Raw genomic sequence first — 22,147 nt, forward strand, 5'->3', positions numbered from 1 at the left:
CAACACAAAGAAGCCTTTCTCTTTTCTGATCTTCCATATTTGTCAGACTTGAAGATCCCTGTTTACAACAATATGTCTGAAATATACTTGGAGTCGCGTTGTGATTTCATGCTCTTTATTGCATATACATTATTTACAAATGATCAAGGTGTCTCCCCTGCCAGGTAAGTATATATACTCTGGTTTCTCTTCAGATCGTATAAATCTTTCGCCTTTTACATTATTTGCAAATGGGTCCCGTCAGATTGGCTGGTTCTGCTTCCCTCCTGGAGCCTGAATGGGCTACTCCCGCAGGCCAATCAGTTGTTGCATTCTAGGATCCTACCTGCCTATTGTTCTAGGATCCAAGCTTAGTCTATAGAGCATATACTGTAGAAGAATTGCCAATGCTCTTGAAGAGAGGTGTGGATGCTGTTTCTGGTTGGATATCCATACTACACTGAAATGTTTAAATGTTTCTTTGATTGCTCTTGAATCTTCCCACCATGTTTGCCAGTGCCACCCTCTCCTGCCACACCCTTTGAGCACTGCTGGATGAAAGCAACATGCTAATTTCCCGTTCTAAATTGCTGGTTCTTTGCATTATCAATAGCATCTAAACTGGACCACATTCAGCCAGTATTGGGAAAGGAGCACAAAAAAAAGATTCATAGTCTGGAGAGGAATTGAATCCTGGCTTCCTGCTTTACCAACCACTTTAACAAATTGGGAACATAGCTAAAGAGGTAAGGGAAATGAAGAATTGTGATAGCAAGGAAGACTAGGCGAAGCCCTTAATCCAGTTAAATCCCATAGAAATCAATGGTGAGGGTTAGCGGCAACTCTGGCTGTCTGCACACCATACATTTAAAGCACCTTTCCTCAAAGAATGCTGGGAACTGTAGTTTTCATCTCACAGAGCCGCAATTCCCAGCACCCTTCGCAAACTGCAATTCCCAGGATTCTTTGTGCTTTGAATGTGTACACAGCCTAATGTTCTCAGGATTGGGGCCACTTCTCATGAAATTATACCACTGGTACATCCAGCTCTTTACTCTGGGTTTATTTCTTTTGCACAACCAGCTATCTTGAAGTTGCAATCAGGAATAGTTCATTCGGTAGAGATTCTTAATCTCAAGGTCATGGGTTCGAGCCCCATGTTGTGCAAAAAGATTCCTGCACTGCAGGGAGTTGGACTAGATGACCCTTGTGGTCCCTTCCAAATCTACAATTCTGTGAAGAGTTGCAACACTATTGCTTGTGAACTGAACTAAGACAAAGGATTTTTAGCACATGTTATGTGTCAGTTGGCTTACCAATGCCTGGGTGCCGTGTCATCAAGAAACCACTGTTGTGTTTGTGGTCTCTGCATTGCTAATCTCAAGGCTTGATTACTGTAACACACTTTATGTGGGGCCGCCCTTGCACCTGGTCTGGGAGTTGCAACTAGTACAGAATGCACTGCGCACTACAGCAGATTACTGGCCATGTGTTACTCCATTGCTGGCAGAGCTGATTCGCTACCGGGCCAGGCTCAAGGTTCTTGTGTTAATTCACAAAGCCGTAAACAACTTGGGACCATCTGATCTCTTATACTCCAGCTCAATCATGAAGATCCTTTAATGGATATCCTTAAATTCCATGTCACTGAGGTTCAGTTGGCCTTCACTTAAGGACTAAGCCTTTAAGATGGCAGATGCTGCCCTGCCTATAGGGGTTTGGCAGAAACTACCACGCCTTCTTTCAGAGGGGTGATGGCCTTCTTTGCGGTGGCCCTCCCAGGTTGTGGAATGACTTCCCTCTGAGGTGCATCTTGTACCAGTATTGTACGGTTTTCAGCATCGCACCAAGACACAGCTCTGTATCCAAGCTTTTGGATGAGTGGATGTTTTCTCTCGTGCTGCATTAGTGCAATCCTATTTTGCTGCTCTTGTGACTTTGTTTAGCTTTGTGGTTTCCCCTGAATGAATGGTATACTTTGATATTTTATGTAACCTGCCCTGGGAGTATTAGGAAAGCACAGGCTATAAGTATAAGTTACCACATAAAATAAAGGAATGCATAATCTGGACATAGCGGGCCTACCAAAACCCATGTGGAAATCCGTCTTCTTGCACCAATTTGGCTGCTTATTTCAAGCTGCCCAAAGAAAGGTCACCATAAATTATTTTGCCTCTTTCAAACAAATGCTGACAGTGGTTATCAAACATTCAGAAGGGCATTTGGCAATCTATGACTTTAAAAGCCAAATGAATGTCTAAATACCACCTTTGTAATTCCTCATTCGGGACAGTCTGCTATCGCCCAGAGACTCCTGTTCGCCTGAACGTCACCGTGTGGGCCGGACTGGCAAAAACCTCTGCACGTCCAAATCCCGTAGGCGATGGCCGCCTCTACTACCTCAACTCCACGGCAGTCCTGAAGCAAGGCGATGAAGCAATCACCCTCTCCTTTGATTCCTGTACTGCTCTCTCCAAGGGACTGGGTGTCCCTTGTGGCTCCGCTTCCTGGATTGCTGCATATACTTTTAATCACAAGTATTTGTGCGCTGCTAATGTATTGTGGCAATTCGGCTCCCCTGAGACCTGGCACCCCTGCGCAGGTTCCTCCCGGTGCAACGGCTGGCAATGCGTTTGTGACTATACTGGCGGTGGCTATACCGGTTGCCCTCACATCACCTCCTTTCGCCGAGGCCACGCCAACATGGCCTCCTTGTCCTTCAGCCGCAATCATCCCCCCATCGTCAGCTACGGCTTTGGCATCGATGGCACCGGCTCCGATCCTGTCACGTACATTACAGTCACTGTATCTGAACTGTTTGAGGGCTCTCAACGCTCTTCTCGTTGGTCTGTCTATGATTCCTTGGACAAATTGTCTTCTAACCCTCTACAGCTTAGCAGGAAAGCCACTAATTTGTTTTTAGAGTTAGCAGAAGATATTGCAAAAGAACTTAGCATTAAAAATTGTTTTGTTTGTGGAGGAACTAACATGGGTGAACAATGGCCATGGGAAGCTCTTGAAGCTTCCCCTGAAACTTTTAATAACATGTCAATAGCAGGCAATATTACCGCTCGTACCTCCAGTCAGGACATGATTTGGTCACTCACTACAAACTTGGTTGGTCACAATTGTTTTACTCGCAATGGCTCTATCCCTGTGGGTGATTTGATTTGTTTGGGGATATGGGATGTTACCTACACCACATGGATGTCACCTGGTAATTTGAGTGCCCCTCCACATTACAACATGTCTTTTCTTTCCTTTTTGAATTCTACCACCCCCATGTCCTGGCCTGCCCCACACAACATGTATTGGGTATGTGGAAAGTTTGCTTATGAAATTCTCCCCACCAATTGGTCTGGTTCCTGCACCCTTGGCTGGATCAAACCCTCCTTTTTCCTCCTTCCCTTGCGAAATCGTCAGGTCCTTGGTGTCCCTGTGTATGATCAGTTAGGACCCCGCCGTCGAAGATCTATTGATTCTGCATTTTCTGATTTCCCCTGCAAAAATCCTGATGAATACAAAGGGGATGTTTGGTCATCTGAGCGAATTGTTTGCACATATGGCCTTGCCACCTGGGCTGAGGATGGCTCTTGGGGGTATAGGACTCCCATTTACATGCTTAATCGAATAATCCGCCTACAAGCCGTCCTGGACCTAGCTGGTCAACGCATTGATAAAGCCCTCAACACCATAGCGAAGGCCACTGATCAGATACGCACCGCTGTTTATCAAAATCGCTTATCTCTGGATTATTTATTGGCAAAAGAGGGCGGAGTTTGTGGCAAATTCAACCTCACCAACTGTTGCCTCCAAATCGATCCGGTTGGCAAAGTCGTTCAAACACTCACCACAGAAATACGTCAGCTTACACACAATCCAGACCAAATCTGGAAAGGTTTCAGTTTGCAAGATGTTTTCGGATCCTGGTTCCCTAAACTTCCAGGATTGCAGGCCATTGTGGCCCTCATAGGCTTCATAGCCATAGGATGCATATTACTCCCTTGCCTATTACCTATATTAATGAGAACAATCACAAATAGTATCTCGCTAGTTGCTGAACGCAAGGCAAAAGCACAAGTCATGACTATTCTTGCCCAACAATGTGTCGCACAGCCCCCTTTACCTGTTGAAGACCTCCTCTCCCTCGATCAATGGGAGGTGTCATCTCAAGTCACTTCAACACACCATGAAAAAACAAAAACAGAGGACATGTGGGAATAATACAGGATGTGCCTGTGCACATCGCAGCATGGTGTGCTTCAACTCTCCAGTAAGCTGGTAAGTTGGCATGCCATACTGCAGGTGCAGTAGGGCAGAAAGTTCGTCCGTTCCACATCTCTGACAAGCACAATGGTGTGACCCTGGGTTCATATACAATATCCTAAGATTAATATATGTTGCCAACATCACAGGCTTCCTATGATTAAGTATGTTATACAGAAAAGATCACAAGCATAACATGAGGATGACACGCACTGGCTAACAACAAAGGGCTGTTGACATTTGGGCATGATAAAGCTTTGCTACTATAGTTGCTAATATAGTTGATTAATCACTTAATTATTATAGAAGCACACAATGTTCATTGGTTAGTAGTTTATGCATATGTATAAGGATGCTGTATGATTATTGGTTAATTGCTTTTCTTTATGTATGAGTTTGTCACCAATAAATATGGGAGGTACCGAGGGCCCCATTGCTCTCGTCCCTCGACCGATATTTGGCACGTATGGTCTTTCTTCTCCCTCACGAGAAGCCCACCTATGCAGTAGCCTTTTAGCCTCTTAGCAACATCGGCCTACTGCTGCATGTGGTGCCCCCGACGCGATTCGTTCAAAGAAGCCTTTATTTTTGGATTTTTTTTTCGAATGCGTCCTTGGACCTCCCATTCTTCCACCGCCTGGAAAGAGGCCGTGCACACGATCTACGTCGCTGCTGGCAGCCGTGATCTTCTCTCGTGAGTATGGGGGGTGGGTTTTCGCAGCCCCAGCAACGCCACTTTTTGGAGCTGCGTGAACTTACCAAGAGAAACCTCTATTTGTTGCATTCTCATGGCAAGTTTCTTCAAAACTCCATCTCTAAATCTGAACTTGCCTCCTTGCTGCAATACGTGTGGGACAATTGCCCATCGTATCCTGAAGGTGGCTCCCTAAAACCAGCTACGTGGAGGAAGGTTGGTGATTTTCTCCATACCTCCCCACGCGCGCCGCCTAAGATTCTTAGTGCCTGGAAAATGGTCTTTGAATGCCTCCTGGCTCATGACCATTCTCTCATGAAACCCTTATTGGATCCCCCTCCCTACAATTCTTCTGTGCGCGTTGTTGCTCCTTCTGATGCTCTCATCCTTGGCACCACCCCCCCTCTCCCGACAGCCCCCCTTCAGGTTCCTCTTTCTCCCTGCCCATCTCCCAAGCTTCCCCCCGCACCCCCCCCATCTCCCGTCTTGCCTGTGCCTGCATCGTCCCGCACCCCTTGCCCCTCTATCGGAAATGTTCGTGCTGCTCTCCTTAAGGCTTCTCACGATGGCACTCTTTCGCCTGAGGAGATGGCTGCATTTTCTGCTTTTCCTGTCACTTATTCTACTAGTGCTACCACTGGCACTGGACTTGCTACCTGGTCTCAAATTCCTATTGAAATGATTAAGGAAGTCAAATCTTCTTGCACCAAGTATGGGATTTCTAGTCCCTATACGCAAGGACTCCTTAACACTCTTTCTAATTCCTATTTCATGCTTCCCCAGGATTGGGTTGATCTTGCCCGCATGTGTCTTACTGGTGCTCAGTATGTTGTCTGGGACCAGGAGTATCGCCATAATTCTATTGAATTGGCGAACCGCTTGCAGGATCCCACCATCACTGCTGACCGCCTTTATGGCACTGGCCGGTATGATACTGTTGATGATCAACTTCTATACCCCCCTGCCACCTTTACCCATGTCGCTACTGCTGCCTTGCAAGCCTTTACCAAAGTGGAGGACTCTGGCAAGGCTACCCAGTCCTTTTCTAAGATCATGCAGGGCCCTTCTGAGCCCTATTCCTCTTTTATAGACCGCCTTCAGCGTTCCGTGGAACGTCAAGTTCCCAATTATGAGGCTCAGAATGCTTTAATGAAGGGTCTGGCATATGAAAATGCTAACAAAGATTGCCAACGCTTACTTCAGCCTCTTTTGTCCAATCCTGATTCTACCTTGGCTGATTTCCTTAATGCCTGTAGAATTGTAGGAACACAGACTTATAGCATGGAAGCGTTAGCTGCTGCAATTACTCAGGGTAATAAACCTTCCGGCACCTGCTTCAATTGCCGCCGTCCTGGGCATTTCAAGGCACAATGTAGGATGCCTGGTGGTGGCGCTGCACGCCCTTCTTCCGCCTCCCGCGATCAATCTTCTAAGCCCAAAACTGTCTGTCCCCGCTGCCGCAAGGGATTTCACTGGGCAAACCAGTGCAAATCTGCCCCAGCCTCTGACAAGTCCCCGGCCCCTGACAGCTCTCCGGCTGCGGGAAACTGAGTCAGGGGCTTGCAGCCAGCCCCGCTTCAAAGGCTGCCCCTTCTGTTTCTCCCCGTTTCGAAGCTGTTGCGGCTGAGAGTCTGGAATTGCTTTTCCCTCGTGCGGTTTTTCCTTTGAAGGCTCGCCTTTCAGCACCCCCCCCTTGCCTTGCCCAGGCTCTCCTTTTCCCTCATCCAGCTGCTGAAAGCAATGGCGTTCATGTGATTCCTGGCATTCTTGAAATTCCTGATGCCTCTAACCTTTCTTTGCAAGTCTATTGTGACTTTCCAGTCTCAATCTCCCCCTCTCAGCCTATTGCTCACCTTCTCCCCTTCCCCCCTGATTCTTCCACTGAACTGCTGGCTATCTCCCAACCCCTTACTCTGTCGCGTCCAGTTTTGGAGGTAGTACTGAATGGCCAACGCTTCTCTGGTCTTGTAGATTCTGGAGCTGACGTTTCTGTGATCCGAGAAGCTGAGTGGCCTGCTACCTGGGAAACTGACTCTTCTCCGGCTGTCCGTGGTGTGGGCGGTTTCCAAGCCGCCGCGATCAGCAAAGACTGGCTTTCTGCAACTATCCCTCATTCCCAAACTGTTGCTCACATTCGGCCGGTCATTGTCCCTCTCCACATTAATCTGTGGGGCCGTGATTTGCTGTCTCAATTTGGTGCACGCTTGCATCTTGATTGATAATGGCAGAATCCCCCCACCCTTTTTCGTTAAAGCTGTCTCTTAAATCGCCTGATCCTGTCTGGATTGACCAATGGCCCCTTCCTTCTGAAAAGCTGCTTGCCCTTACCTCTCTGGTTGAAGAACAATTGTCTTTAGGACATATTGAACCATCTCTTAGCCCATACAATACCCCAGTCTTTCTCATCAAAAAGAAAAGTGGGAAGTGGCGTCTTTTACATGATTTGCGCGCTATCAATTCCATCCTTCAGCCCATGGGAGCATTACAGTGTGGCCTCCCGAATCCCAATCTTATTCCTGCCTCATATGATTTGATGGTGGTGGATCTAAAGGATTGTTTTTTCACTATTCCCCTTCATCCAGAGGACAGGCAACTCTTTGCCTTTACCATTCCTGTCCTTAATAATAGCCAACCCACTCGCCGGTTCCAGTGGCGGGTCCTTCCACAGGGGATGCTGAATAGCCCCACTATGTGTCAATTTTTTGTTAATAATGCCCTCCTGCCATTTCGCAAAGCCCACCCTTCTTGGCTGGTTTATAATTATATGGATGACGTACTGACCGCTTCTCCGGGACCCCCTGGGACAGTACGCCGCGCGCTGCCGGAATTGACTGACATCCTTAATCGCGCAGGTCTTGTCATTGCTCCAGAAAAAGTGCAATTTACACCCCCTTTCTCTTATTTAGGCCACAAGGTCCTTGCTTCTGCTGCCACTCCTTCTTTTCCCCGTTTTTCTTTTGGGCCCTCTATTACCCTCGTTCGCCTTCAACAATATCTGGGCTCTGTCAATTGGATTCGTCCTTATTTAGGGTTATCCACATCAGATTTAACCCCCCTTTTTGAGGCTTTGCGAGGAGGTTTAAAACCCTCAGATCCCATTGTTCTAACCCCTGCCCAATGGCAAGTTGTACATTTGGTTGAAGATGCCCTGCAAACTAAGTGGGTTGATCGTGCTGCCTCAAATGTTTCTCTCTCTCTTGCATTGTTAAATACCCCCTCCTTACCAACAGCTGCTCTCATTCAAATTCCCTCCACCGGCTCAGTACTGATTCTGGAATGGCTGCATCTCCCCCACACACCTCGTGCAACTATAAATCCCAAACCCTCTCAGTTTGCTCAACTTTGTGCTAAGGGCCGCCTTCGCGCAAAAGCTCTTCTTGGATGTGAACCTGAAACCCTCTTTGTCCCCTGCTCCTTGACTGTTTGGGACACATTTTTTACCAATTCAGAAGCCCTGCAATCTGCCCTTGCAGATTGGCCTGGACAAGTGAGCTGTCATCCTCCCTCTGATCCCCGATTTCAACTTTTGCGCAATGTGCCTCTTTCTTGGGATCCCCCATTAGCCAATGGTCCTATTCCTGATGCTTTGACATTATTTGCAGATGGAAGTAAGACTTATGGCTCCTGTGTTTGGTTTGATACTAAATGGCATACTTTAATTACCCCCCCTCAGCGTTCTGCTCAGCGCGCTGAATTGGCTGCTGCTCTGCTCGCGCTTCAACGCTTCCCTAAGCAGCCCATCAATCTTATCCTGGATAGTCTGTATGTCACCCAGATCTTGCTTACTATTTATTCTGCTTATCTCTCCCCCTCTATTGAGCCTGACCTTATGTCGCTCTTTATTGCCATTCAACAATCTATCATGAAACGCTCCATTTTTTGCCACCCACATTCGAAGCCATCAGCCTTTCCCAGGCCCTCTGCAAGAAGGCAATGACCGTGCAGACCACGCTGCATCTCAAGGCCCCTCAATATTTTCTCTCCAAGCCATAACACCATGGGAGAGTCATTCCTTTTACCATCAAAATAAAAAGGCTCTCATCAAAGAATTTGGCATTACCGGAGCTGAGGCAACAGCCATTATTCAACAATGCCCCACTTGCAGCCTCCAAGCTGCCTCTGTCCCAATTGGAGTTAATCCAAAGGGCACCTCCGCCTGCCAGATTTGGCAGATGGATGTTACTCATTACCAACCATTTTCACCCTGGAAATTTTTGCATGTTTCAGTTGATACTTTTTCTGGCTTTATCATTGCCTCCCCCCAGAGGGGTGAGCAGGTAAAACATGTCATCAACCACTGCATTCGCTCTTTTTCTGTTCTTGGCCGCCCAAAGCAGTTAAAAACTGACAATGGCCCTGCTTATGCTAGCTCGGCCTTTGCACAATTTTGTCATAAATGGAGCATAATTCATAAGTTCGGAATTCCGTACAATGCGCGCGGACAGGCTGTGGCTGAGAGGGCGAACAGGACCCTCAAGACAGCCCTCGATCGCTTTGAGCCCCATAAGGGCGCCCCCACTCTCCCAGAGCTCCAAAATCGCCTTAATTTGTGTTTGTTTACTTTGAATTTTTTAAACCTCACGGGTTCGCCACCGACTTCTGCGGCCACCCGTCATTTTTCTACCTCTCCAGCAGCTCGCCCAGTCAAGCCGCTGGTCCTTTTTCGCCACCTGCCAGACCCAACGTGGAAAGGTCCTGGAGAACTCATCACGCACGCCAGAGGCTATGCCGCCGTCCAGTTCCAGAATGAAGTCATCTGGGTTCCTGCCCGGGCTGTTCGACCCTACCACTCTCCCCCCAACCCCCCTTCTCCCCCTTCTTCTCCTCCTCCTCCTTCTACCTCTGCCCCCCCCTCTTAATTCCTCTTCTGCAGGCACTGATGATTGCCGCCAGTGCATCACCAAAGCACGTAAAGGCAACGCGATTACCTCAACGTTGGTTTACCATACTCAACAACCACGTGCCTGTCGCCCTTTGCATCGTACCTGCCTGCACAATTCTACCATGTACCACCTTTGTAATTCCTCATTCGGGACAGTCTGCTATCGCCCAGAGACTCCTGTTCGCCTGAACGTCACCGTGTGGGCCGGACTGGCAAAAACCTCTGCACGTCCAAATCCCGTAGGCGATGGCCGCCTCTACTACCTCAACTCCACGGCAGTCCTGAAGCAAGGCGATGAAGCAATCACCCTCTCCTTTGATTCCTGTACTGCTCTCTCCAAGGGACTGGGTGTCCCTTGTGGCTCCGCTTCCTGGATTGCTGCATATACTTTTAATCACAAGTATTTGTGCGCTGCTAATGTATTGTGGCAATTCGGCTCCCCTGAGACCTGGCACCCCTGCGCAGGTTCCTCCCGGTGCAACGGCTGGCAATGCGTTTGTGACTATACTGGCGGTGGCTATACCGGTTGCCCTCACATCACCTCCTTTCGCCGAGGCCACGCCAACATGGCCTCCTTGTCCTTCAGCCGCAATCATCCCCCCATCGTCAGCTACGGCTTTGGCATCGATGGCACCGGCTCCGATCCTGTCACGTACATTACAGTCACTGTATCTGAACTGTTTGAGGGCTCTCAACGCTCTTCTCGTTGGTCTGTCTATGATTCCTTGGACAAATTGTCTTCTAACCCTCTACAGCTTAGCAGGAAAGCCACTAATTTGTTTTTAGAGTTAGCAGAAGATATTGCAAAAGAACTTAGCATTAAAAATTGTTTTGTTTGTGGAGGAACTAACATGGGTGAACAATGGCCATGGGAAGCTCTTGAAGCTTCCCCTGAAACTTTTAATAACATGTCAATAGCAGGCAATATTACCGCTCGTACCTCCAGTCAGGACATGATTTGGTCACTCACTACAAACTTGGTTGGTCACAATTGTTTTACTCGCAATGGCTCTATCCCTGTGGGTGATTTGATTTGTTTGGGGATATGGGATGTTACCTACACCACATGGATGTCACCTGGTAATTTGAGTGCCCCTCCACATTACAACATGTCTTTTCTTTCCTTTTTGAATTCTACCACCCCCATGTCCTGGCCTGCCCCACACAACATGTATTGGGTATGTGGAAAGTTTGCTTATGAAATTCTCCCCACCAATTGGTCTGGTTCCTGCACCCTTGGCTGGATCAAACCCTCCTTTTTCCTCCTTCCCTTGCGAAATCGTCAGGTCCTTGGTGTCCCTGTGTATGATCAGTTAGGACCCCGCCGTCGAAGATCTATTGATTCTGCATTTTCTGATTTCCCCTGCAAAAATCCTGATGAATACAAAGGGGATGTTTGGTCATCTGAGCGAATTGTTTGCACATATGGCCTTGCCACCTGGGCTGAGGATGGCTCTTGGGGGTATAGGACTCCCATTTACATGCTTAATCGAATAATCCGCCTACAAGCCGTCCTGGACCTAGCTGGTCAACGCATTGATAAAGCCCTCAACACCATAGCGAAGGCCACTGATCAGATACGCACCGCTGTTTATCAAAATCGCTTATCTCTGGATTATTTATTGGCAAAAGAGGGCGGAGTTTGTGGCAAATTCAACCTCACCAACTGTTGCCTCCAAATCGATCCGGTTGGCAAAGTCGTTCAAACACTCACCACAGAAATACGTCAGCTTACACACAATCCAGACCAAATCTGGAAAGGTTTCAGTTTGCAAGATGTTTTCGGATCCTGGTTCCCTAAACTTCCAGGATTGCAGGCCATTGTGGCCCTCATAGGCTTCATAGCCATAGGATGCATATTACTCCCTTGCCTATTACCTATATTAATGAGAACAATCACAAATAGTATCTCGCTAGTTGCTGAACGCAAGGCAAAAGCACAAGTCATGACTATTCTTGCCCAACAATGTGTCGCACAGCCCCCTTTACCTGTTGAAGACCTCCTCTCCCTCGATCAATGGGAGGTGTCATCTCAAGTCACTTCAACACACCATGAAAAAACAAAAACAGAGGACATGTGGGAATAATACAGGATGTGCCTGTGCACATCGCAGCATGGTGTGCTTCAACTCTCCAGTAAGCTGGTAAGTTGGCATGCCATACTGCAGGTGCAGTAGGGCAGAAAGTTCGTCCGTTCCACATCTCTGACAAGCACAATGGTGTGACCCTGGGTTCATATACAATATCCTAAGATTAATATATGTTGCCAACATCACAGGCTTCCTATGATTAAGTATGTTATACAGAAAAGATCACAAGCATAACATGAGGATGACACGCACTGGCTAACAACAAAGGGCTGTTGACATTTGGGCATGATAAAGCTTTGCTACTATAGTTGCTAATATAGTTGATTAATCACTTAATTATTATAGAAGCACACAATGTTCATTGGTTAGTAGTTTATGCATATGTATAAGGATGCTGTATGATTATTGGTTAATTGCTTTTCTTTATGTATGAGTTTGTCACCAATAAATATGGGAGGTACCGAGGGCCCCATTGCTCTCGTCCCTCGACCGATATTTGGCACGTATGGTCTTTCTTCTCCCTCACGAGAAGCCCACCTATGCAGTAGCCTTTTAGCCTCTTAGCAACATCGGCCTACTGCTGCAGTGCAAAAAGATTCCTGCACTGCAGGGAGTTGGACTAGATGACCCTTGTGGTCCCTTCCAAATCTACAATTCTGTGAAGAGTTGCAACACTATTGCTTGTGAACTGAACTAAGACAAAGGATTTTTAGCACATGTTATGTGTCAGTTGGCTTACCAATGCCTGGGTGCCGTGTCATCAAGAAACCACTGTTGTGTTTGTGGTCTCTGCATTGCTAATCTCAAGGCTTGATTACTGTAACACACTTTATGTGGGGCCGCCCTTGCACCTGGTCTGGGAGTTGCAACTAGTACAGAATGCACTGCGCACTACAGCAGATTACTGGCCATGTGTTACTCCATTGCTGGCAGAGCTGATTCGCTACCGGGCCAGGCTCAAGGTTCTTGTGTTAATTCACAAAGCCGTAAACAACTTGGGACCATCTGATCTCTTATACTCCAGCTCAATCATGAAGATCCTTTAATGGATATCCTTAAATTCCATGTCACTGAGGTTCAGTTGGCCTTCACTTAAGGACTAAGCCTTTAAGATGGCAGATGCTGCCCTGCCTATAGGGGTTTGGCAGAAACTACCACGCCTTCTTTCAGAGGGGTGATGGCCTTCTTTGCGGTGGCCCTCCCAGGTTGTGGAATGACTTCCCTCTGAGGTGCATCTTGTACCAGTATTGTACGGTTTTCAGCATCGCACCAAGACACAGCTCTGTATCCAAGCTTTTGGATGAGTGGATGTTTTCTCTCGTGCTGCATTAGTGCAATCCTATTTTGCTGCTCTTGTGACTTTGTTTAGCTTTGTGGTTTCCCCTGAATGAATGGTATACTTTGATATTTTATGTAACCTGCCCTGGGAGTATTAGGAAAGCACAGGCTATAAGTATAAGTTACCACATAAAATAAAGGAATGCATAATCTGGACATAGCGGGCCTACCAAAACCCATGTGGAAATCCGTCTTCTTGCACCAATTTGGCTGCTTATTTCAAGCTGCCCAAAGAAAGGTCACCATAAATTATTTTGCCTCTTTCAAACAAATGCTGACAGTGGTTATCAAACATTCAGAAGGGCATTTGGCAATCTATGACTTTAAAAGCCAAATGAATGTCTAAATACGTAATGCATTTATGACCTCCATTTGTAATTATATGCAGCATCAAGCTGACAGGGCGCAACGTAACTTTTCGAGTCTGACATTAAGAAAATAGCTGTGCAACTGGTTTTTCCCACGACATCATTGTTATTATGGTCTATGGGACCATATGCAAACCTGAATCCGTGCCAAGCCTGTTATGGATGGGGGCTTAAGGGCACTGTAAGGGGTTGAGGTTGGAGAGAGTAATGTGGCAAAACCTACTGACTGACACATCCAATTTTGCATTGCTTGTAAAAGCAATGCTTCACCGCATGCAGCTATGACTATATATAACATGCAGCGCATTCCTAATCTTTCCCAGAGTCTGGCATTTTATATTTCCACCTCAAATATCACTCCCACTTCAAAAGCACATTTCTGCGTGTTTATTCCTCCTTATCACTGATACCTACTAAATTTAATTACACTGTTATACAGGTCACAGCAGGAACCTTTGCACTCTGACTTCCCTGAACTGGAATATGTTGTCGCAGAGAATATCGTGCAAAGCCAGGGTGGGATATTTGGGTGAGGCAGGGCCGAGGATGGACTTACAGCCCATACCTGTGTATGTTCACTAGGAAACAAGCCTCAATGAGTTTAATGAGACTCACTGCCAAGTAACCTCGGTAAGGACTGAAGAAGCGGCTGGATGCAAAGGAGTTAAAAGAAATACAGTGGTACCTCAGAAGTCAAACAGAATCCATTCTGGAAGTCCATTTGACTTCCAAAATGTTCGGAAACCAAGGCACGGCAACCAAGGAAGGTCCTGCAGCCAATCGGATGCCGTGGAAGCCCCTTCGGACGTTCGGGTTCCAAAGAACGTTTGCAAAGCAGGACACTCCCGGGTTTGCGGCGTTCGGGAGCCAAAACGTTGGACTCGCAAGGTGTTCGGATCCAAGGTACGACTGTAGTAGCATTTCAGAAGAAGAAGAAGAAGAAGAAGAAGAAGAAGAAGAAGAAGAAGAAGAAGAGAATTGCCATAGCTGTTCAGATTCAGTCAGCCTAAGGTTGGTTTGTTTATAAATCATTTCCTATAAAATATATTGGAAGTAAATTAACAAAAAAAGACATCAACAATAAAAACATATATAAAACAATTTCATATATAGGGCCTGAACAACTTGGGTTCAGGAAAGGAGTCTCTACCCTTGTGGTCTGGATCCAAAGATTACACAGGACATTTCCCCACTTCTGCTTCATAATACAGGAGCTCCATGAGTGTGGGCAACTTCAGGAATTTTTCCAGGGGGGCAGGCAAAGTAAAACACTGCAACGGGGTTGCAAGCTAATTTATCACTTGAAAAATGAGGGCCAGCACATTTTGCCTCCTATCTCATATTCTAGAAATGCTAGAAACTTATTTTAAAAAATATTTTATTTGTTGAATATAAGAACAACATATAATCAAATGCAAGCAATCAAATACAGTGTTTCCCTTGTTGTTGTTGTTCAGTCGTGTCCGACTCTTCGTGACCCCATGGACCAGAGCACGCCAGGCACCCCTATCCTCCACTGCCTCCCACAGTTCGGCCAAACTCATGCCAGTCGCTTCGAGAACACTGTCCAACCATCTCATCCTCTGTCGTCCCCTTCTCCTTGTGCCCTCCATCTTTCCCAACATCAGGGTCTTTTCCAGGGAGTCTTCTCTTCTCATGAGGTGGCCAAAATACTGGAGCCTCAACTTCAGGATCTGCCCTTCCAGTGAGCACTCAGGGCTGATTTCTTTAAGGATGGCTAAGTTTGATCTTTTTGCAGTCCATAGGACTCTCAAGAGTCTCCTCCAGCATCATAATTTAAAAGCATCAATTCTTCGGCAATCAGTCTTCTTTATGGTCCAGCTCTCACTTCCATACATTACTACTGGGAAAACCATAGCTTTAACTATGTTCCCCTACCCCCCCCCCCACAAAAAACAGCCCCAACTACATCCAGGTAATTACATTAGTACTATAATCAACAAAAAAAATTATTTCTACAGTTGCTGGTTTAAAAAATATCATTCCACCTTTTTTTTAACGGAAGCTTTAGATCTCTAGATTATGCTTCATTTTGGTGCCAGGGGGAGGCGGCACCCTCCTGTGGACACCCATGTCCACATGGAGGATATCACCACTGAAATAGTCATTTTCTTTGTAGGTGAGATTCAGAAAGTAAGTGAAACAGCACTTCTGGAACAAGACTTCCGCAGGAGATCTCAGAGTACAGAAGGGTTCGTATGGAACAAAATATCTTTATGGTTTTGCTTATATAGGCTGCTCATACCTTGAATCGAGCCTTTAAATTTAACTGGCAACAAATGAAGCTTTCGTCAACTTTGAGCTTGTGTTTGTTCTCCTCTGTCTGCTCTGTGGAATATCCATTTCCTTCTCGGCTTTTTGCAGGTGATCAATCTGTAGAATGGTGTATTATGCCTTCGGTTAATGGAGAAGGATTTCCTTCATTACCAATTAGGATTGTTCCCACGTTAATATAACGGCTCAGTTCAGGCCCACTCGTAGCAACAAAAATGAATGCTTTTAGGTATATTTTTAAAAACCTGTGATAGTCAAAGAAGTAGTCAGGTGACACCAGAGAGCCAATCTGGTGTGGGTGTCTTATATAAGCTTCCAGATCTGTTGCCTAGTGTCACTCTGGGCAAGTTTGATTCTCAGATATCTGAGGGGTTGTCGTGCGGAAGATGGAGCAGACTTGTTCTCTCTTGCTCCAGAAAGCAGAACTGGAAGCAATGGGTGGCAATTGTGGGGAATCAGATTTTCATTTTTTAAAAAGTAGGACAGTAAAATCTGTTCAGCAGTGGAACTTTCTGCTTTGGAAAGCAGTGGGTTTTTGTTTTGTTTTTTTGCTGAAAAAAATTAAGCAGAGACAGTCACCTGTCAGTAAGGCTGTAACTTGCACCCGGCTTTACAGATCCTGCACTGAGCAGGAGGTTGGTCTAGACCCCTTCCAATTCTATAATTCTCCCTCGTGCCTGACTGCAATCTGACTCTATCCACCAAGGCATTTGGGGCCCCTTGGGCATTAAAATGTGTTGGCCCGATAAAAAGTACTATAATTCATGCAATAGAATCATCAGTGCCCTACAGCTAACAGTCTGTTGGATTTTCTTGCTGTATACATTACGCCAGCAAATATGCATTTCAAAATAAGTCTCATTAGTGAGATCGTTAGGAGCCCCTACACAGTCTTGTGTGCCTCCCGGGAGCTCATCTCCTGTCAAAAATAGTTGCCAGTAAGATACCAAAATGCAGACCAGGCTACAATATTCTAGGGAAGAGGGAGTGCAAGGCTTTGCACTCAAGCGTTTCAGGGGCACAGAAGGTTTTACAGACTCAAAGATTAGCTTATTGATCAGTCCTACTGCCCCGGAACAATATTGATTTGTATTTTCTTCTCGTTTAACTGCTCCTGAAACATATTTTCAAGTTAATTATCCTCGCTGCCTTGGCTGGAAGGCAGATGCAATGTGGTTTGGATACATAGTGACACACAGGTTTAATCTGTATATTTTAATGATCAAAGCAGTGTCATAGGAGGACCTGAGCTTTAGTGTGCCTGCTTAGGCTGGGATGATAAACTGCAGTGAAAAGGTACTTAACTCTGGGACTGGAGAAAATATTTCCGCTACTTGTCTGAAAATGGCCACTTACCCAGTCCTGGGGAGGGTGGTGGTTGAAGCCTTTCCTGGGTCTGAGGAAGCAACGCTGGATTAGGCGGATAGCCATTGGCGGCTTTTTCCACCATCCTGAGTTTGAAACTGGCCAATCCTGCCAGTCCGGGTGGGCGTGGCTTTGGGAGCGGACTGGAGTAGAGCACCATTTTCTTTTGATTTCCTGGGCATAAGAGAAATCAAAACGTTCAGCCAGACATGTGCAGCAAGCTGAGGTCTTACAACTTTAAAAGGCAATTTACAGCCGGCCACGTAAACTACTTCAGTCAAACAGAATTGTGTTTTTGAGATGATACCAAGAGGTTGCTCTGTGATGGCTATAACACATGATGTAATAATCAATTTATATTGAAACAATTGAGTGATGAGCATGTGTGTGTGGACTGCCCAAGAGAAAATGCAGGTGTCCAGAAGTGACGGCAGTAGGTTGGAAGGGCGATCGCTTGTGTGAAAATGATCCATGTCAATATATCAGGGAGTGCAACCTCCAGGCAATCCTCAGTCCTGTCACTGTCTTTTCAGAAAACTAACCACTATTTATAACACGGCATTTCTGTGGCACTTGTTTTTACATTCAGATGGTAGAATCAGTGGTTGTGGCAACTAAAGTTGTCCCAACTAAAGAGCATGGAGAAATGCATGCCTGGAAGCCCTACACTTGATTCCATGTTTTACTGCTGCTACAGTGGGATAATGGAAGAAGAAACCTTTTAAAGAATTGTAGCCGAATTCTCACACCAGAGACTTTTATTAGAGTAATTTACCAATTCAGATGAAAATAAGACCAGACGTTTATAGGACTAAAGACATACTAAATCTCCAGCTGCTTTGTCTTTATATACTGTCCAAGCCCGGGAGCATACATATTATAAATTATACTCAAAAGTATAAGACAGCTCCATTTTCTCATCCTAGATGAACTCAGAGGAACCTCTGCACTTCATTTCACAGATATGAGACCCTGTTGACTGCCTTTCTAAATGACTGTTTCGAATCAGTCAATTTAGTTGTCTCACACAGGAATGGATTCCCCCCATACCAAGCTATATTCCAAAAGTATTATTGATTAAAGTATAAATATAAATATAAATTAGCCCCCCCCCACTTGAATAGTATTTCAAGATTCATATTACATTTCATTAAAATGCAATATATTAATAATCTTCTATTTAACATAATATTGGATCTACTATAATATAGCATACTATTTTTCTTTACATCATTAATAGTTTTTTAATACCCATCATCAAAACAAATGACTTCATTAATTAGATCCACATTTAATTTTTCTTAATTTATCTAAACCCCCTTCAATGGATTCTATTTTCCCTTTAAAAAACCAAACCAGTTTATATGTAGTAGGAACTGTTTCACCAAATTCCTGGCTATTTACAAAATCAGTAAACAAATACCAGTCTGCCAAAATCTTGTCCATCGTTCTTTGAGTTTCCATTACTTGGAAGTTTGTGGAACAGCCATTCCAGGACAATGTTTTGCCAAACTTTACTGTACCAATAGAAGAATGGAACATTATCACCTCCTGAACAAAATAAAAAAATTCGTTCCAGTAGCACCTTAGAGACCAGCTAAGTTTGTTCTTGGTATGAGCTTTCGTGTGCATGCACACTTCTTCAGATACACTGAAACAGAAGTCACCAGACCCTTATATATAGTGAGAGGGTGGGGAGGGGTATTACTCAGAAAGGTGGTGGGAATGGGTGATTGGCTGATAGGTGTCTGAAGAAGTGTGCATGCACACAAAAGCTCATACCAATAACAAACTTAGTTGTTCTCTAAGGTGCTACTGGAACGAATTTTTTTATTTTGTTTCGACTACAGCAGACCAACACGGCTACCTACCTATCTGTAACTATCACCTTCTGAGTAGCTCATTGTCTGCAACTGGATAATTATATATTGGCTGAATAAGCTGAGATATGACCAAGCCTTTTGCTCCTCCCCCAACAGCCCCATGTCTTCTGGTAACCATAGTTTCCCATTTTTCCTGAGCTGAGAAAGCATGGTTAGCGCCAGCTTTAGAACAAGCCATGATATTAAACCATGGTTTGAACTTAGTGGCGCTGTCAGGGGCAAGACTTTCAGGGCAGAAGTCTTGGACTCCACTTAGTAGAACAAAAAGGCGGACCCCCAAATGCAGGATGGCTGGCTTACCACATTTTAAAGCAATTGAGGCAATGCATGTTAAAGAGGGAACTCCCATAAAACTACCAAGTCCAGATCCTTCCATCCCTAGTGAGTGCCCTGCATGAACAAATATATTGCAACAATATGGCCTTGTTCCAAAGCTGGTTCAAACAAAATGGGGGACTCTGGTTAATTGAGGCTGCCCAGTTTAATTACAGCTCTCATGAAGGGAGTGAAAGGGCTGGTGAATATTGTTCATTTGTTGTATTATTAAGCCAATATATGATCATCCACACCAGGCCTCTTCTTGTAGAATCTAAATCAGTGGTTCTTCAAGCAGAGTTCTGGGGAACCCTGGAGTTCCTCAGTGAAAGATCAATAAAAGGAGACAATTTCCCCATGAGGTCCCTTGCCTTTTGTTACCTATTATCACCTACCGGTATATGCAACTACATGAGACTCATGAGGTTTGGCCAGCTAGGGAGGGGAATAAATTAAACTCAGTTCTTATTTAAAAGTGAATCTATTACATTTCCACTTTTTGAGACAATATGCAAACCAAAACACAACTATCCTTTGAAATTCATACATATCTGAATGTTGCAATGTAGTTCACCAACCAAACAATATTTACAAAGATGCACATATTAGTGGGAAGGGCACTTAAGAAAAAAAAATACAGTGGTGAAATTAAGATACAAAAATGCATTGTATTAGGGGAAATTGCTTGCAAAATGTGAACATTAGTCAAAACTGTAAACAAAAATGTGTTTATTTGGAGATATAGTCAGAAAAGTGCTAAGGCATTTTCATGAGAATTGCAAATAAAAAAAGCAAATTGCTGCAGAGATTTAAAGAACTGTATTTTATTTTGGAAAAATGAGAACATGAGATAACTGAAATTGAAAGATTGTTCCATCCCTGCATGAACAAGATATATGTCCTAGTAGAGGTCCCCAAATCTTCTGGGATGAGTTGGGATTACATCTCAGACACGCAGGGTTTTTCAGTATTAAGTCAACCCAAGGAAGAGCACATTTTCTCATAGCCTGTAGTTATGTGCATGCATAGTGCAATACATCCTAATTGCATTTCTTCACCAAAACAGGGACCCAGAATGTGTGCCTAAACATTATTCCCAAACTAGCTATGAAACTGGAATGTGATATGCATTTAGTCGAAACTGCTGTATAAGTTTTTTAAGTGGACATTTGTACATATGCCAAGCAAAACATGGGTTATAAAATTTAACTTTATGCACTATAAAACAGGACAAGCCAAGCATGTGAGGTGAAATATTGGGGTGCGGGAATTCTGTTCCTGCTTCATTACACACTTGAACCAGCCTTGGATTTGAGGGAATTGCACCATTTAAACTTCATTTATTTGCTGCGTATCATGGCAATTAAGGGTCCAAGATCTGGTGTTTAAGGGTGACAATTGCTTTCCTTCTCTGCATGCTCAGTTCAAGTTTCATTTACTCGCTGTGATGGTGTCAGACTAGTACAAACAGGCCCATATTGTCTGAAGAAGCAGTTTTTATGAATAAGGAGCTTATTAGTTAAATGAACAAACCCAAGCAGAAGGACCATAAATGTATAATGAACGGATTGGCAATTTTCCTCTTTTCTTCCCAAAGCTTCTCTGTGGTTTTCATAAATCTCTACAATCAAAGGAGCCTTTTAGACACACAATAGCAACCAGTGCTATTATGGGCCGAGTGATAAAGCAAGGGCATTATTAGTTGGGGCTGCTAAAGACAAAAGATTGCAGCGAGAGACAGATTCCTTCCTGGGGGATGAAAATAATGGTCTCATAAATACATCTTCCAATGTTAGCCACCACTTTAAAACTTGCAAGTATAAATTGTGTTCCCGGGAGTGCTCACCCAGACAAGAAGCTATTGACTCTCTTTTTTCTTCTTCTTTCCCCTAGCTAAGATTGAAATGCCACAAGTTACTCGGTTGTAGAGAGGAATTATTGAGAAGCTTGCAACTCCTGGAAAAATTGACAAGACAAGGCTATCGGTAATATAGCAAATGAACGGTGAGTTGCCCAAGCCTAGACAGGTTAAAAACTGCTTTCTCCATTTGCTGACTTTGTAATTGGTTTTTTGCCATTTTAAGCTATTGCTCAGACTTTCTGGCTCACGGTAATCTATAAAAAAAGATAAGGATTCTTCAGTGAAGCCACATTACGAAGGATTTATTAAAGGGTTTTCCTCTTGCTGTAATATCAATACTGTGCGGAGAGATGTGGGGGTATGCTTTCCATTAGTATAGAGAGGGTTATTGAGCATCCTGGAAAGCCTTCTTGGTTTGATCCCATTTGACAGTGCAGTAAGTTAAGCCCAAAAGGAAGGTCAGCGGTAACCTGGCATTTCCAAAGGTCATATCCTTGACCCCATTTTTATTCCATTTTTAAAAACTGATTTCTGGTAGCTATTTCATGGAACAGTCTTGCATGGGACTGTCAGGTACCAAAGATGGCCTTCTATACTTATATTTGAATGCAGCTTAGATGTCATATTTGCTGGTTACCAAAACCTTCTGTTTTTTTATGCCTACCTAGGACTACAAAAGTTGGGACGTGGGTGACGCTGTGGGTTAAACCACAGAGCCTAGGGCTTGCCGATCAGAAGGTCGGCAGTTCGAATCCCCACGACGGGGTGAGCTTCCGTTGCTCGGTGCCAGCTCCTGCCAACCTAGCAGTTC

At 44.9% G+C, this 22,147-nt stretch overlaps 1 long non-coding RNA gene across 1 annotated transcript in view; it reads left to right on the forward strand.

Moving 5' to 3' along the window:
- The first annotated feature begins 671 nt into the window (after positions 1-671).
- LOC117053417 overlaps positions 672-22,147 on the forward strand; it is a 30,455-nt gene continuing 8,979 nt past the window's right edge. The window contains exons 1-2 of the long non-coding RNA XR_004427389.1: positions 672-725; positions 21,369-21,479. This is a non-coding gene — a long non-coding RNA (uncharacterized LOC117053417). The remainder of the gene's footprint in view (positions 726-21,368; positions 21,480-22,147) is intronic.

This window comes from Lacerta agilis, chromosome 9, assembly GCF_009819535.1.
Source record: "Lacerta agilis isolate rLacAgi1 chromosome 9, rLacAgi1.pri, whole genome shotgun sequence".
Classification (NCBI taxonomy): Eukaryota; Metazoa; Chordata; class Lepidosauria; order Squamata; family Lacertidae; genus Lacerta; species Lacerta agilis.